This window comes from Carlito syrichta, unplaced genomic scaffold (assembly GCF_000164805.1).
Source record: "Carlito syrichta isolate Samal-C Ts95f unplaced genomic scaffold, Tarsius_syrichta-2.0.1 Scaffold314047, whole genome shotgun sequence".
Lineage (NCBI taxonomy): Eukaryota > Metazoa > Chordata > Mammalia > Primates > Tarsiidae > Carlito > Carlito syrichta.
The window spans coordinates 18,558-19,742 of NW_007258143.1; the positions used below are offsets into that span (position 1 = coordinate 18,558).

General features: G+C 42.5%; 1 protein-coding gene across 5 annotated transcripts in view; it reads left to right on the forward strand.

The window, feature by feature from the left end:
• The window catches only part of PIN4 (peptidylprolyl cis/trans isomerase, NIMA-interacting 4), a 147,586-nt gene that overhangs the window by 10,002 nt on the left and 136,399 nt on the right, over positions 1–1,185 (forward strand). The gene's annotated exons all lie outside the window — the stretch shown is intronic.

Below are 1,185 nucleotides of genomic sequence, written 5' to 3' on the forward strand. Positions count from 1 at the left end.
CCCCTTTTTTTTTTTTTTTTTTTTTTTTTTTTGCTTTCTCTTCAACTCTTCCCTCTTTACTGGTTCTTTCTCTTCATTCTGGAAATATGCCCAGGGATCTTTAAAATACAATATACATATCGACCTTTTGCCTCTAGCCAGAGCTCTTTTTCCTTCTTTTTGAACTAAATTAGTTAAGATACTGCCCCCACATTATGTATTACCCCCCACTTCCCATGGCTGCCTCAGTCCGCCTGCTATGTTCTGGCTTCAGCACTTCCCAGTCTTTAGAAACTCCTTTTGCTGAGATCATCAGTCATTGCTCAATTTATTGTACTTCTTACCTGATCTCTCTGCAGCACTCAGTTCTGTGACCATTCCCTCCTTGAAACTTTCTCCTGCCTTGGCTTCTGTGAGTACACCTTTCTCTCCTACCTATATAGCCTTTCCTTTTTATTATGTTTTGGAGCCTCTTTTTTTACTTGTTGCTTACACATTGATACTCTCCCAGGTTGTGTTTAGCCTCTTTCCTGCTCTTCTTGGTCTGTATCACCACCCGCTGGGTAATCTCATCACCTCTAACTGCTTCAACTACCGCCTCCATGCTCTTCACTCCCAAACTCTTTCGTACCTTGGCTGTCTTTTAAGATGCAGACTGCAGACGTAGAGTTGCCAGTTGTTTGTCCACACTTGTAGACCCCACGGTACCACAAGCTCTTCATGTTACACTGTCCAAACCAGAAGACTTGTTTATTTGTTTATAAAATAGTGGATGGTATCCCCATGCTGATCATGAATGTTGTGTATGAATTTAATCAGAAGGTAACAGTTTTTGAGCAGGGAAGCCATTCAGAAGTGGTTTTTCCAGGCCAAGTTGAGGTCTGATAAATCATTCTTGTCCCCCAAAAGTCTTTCTATTGTCCAGTTTGCTCATTCCTGTCTCCCCAGATAATGCTGGATACTTTTCTGTAAGAAATTTTTCTGTAAGGACTCTGTGAGTCCTGCTTGTCCAGATTTTTCATTCCTGTCTCCCCAGATAATGCTGGATACTTTCTGTAAGAAGTTTGCCTCTCTGAGCCCTGCTTTTTTTTCTTCTTCTTTTTTTGTTTTGTTTTCTTTTGGGTTTTTTGAGTTGGAGTTTCACTCCGTCGCCCAGACTGGAATGCAGTGGCCGCTCCCGGCCACCGCAGCCTTGACCCACTGGGC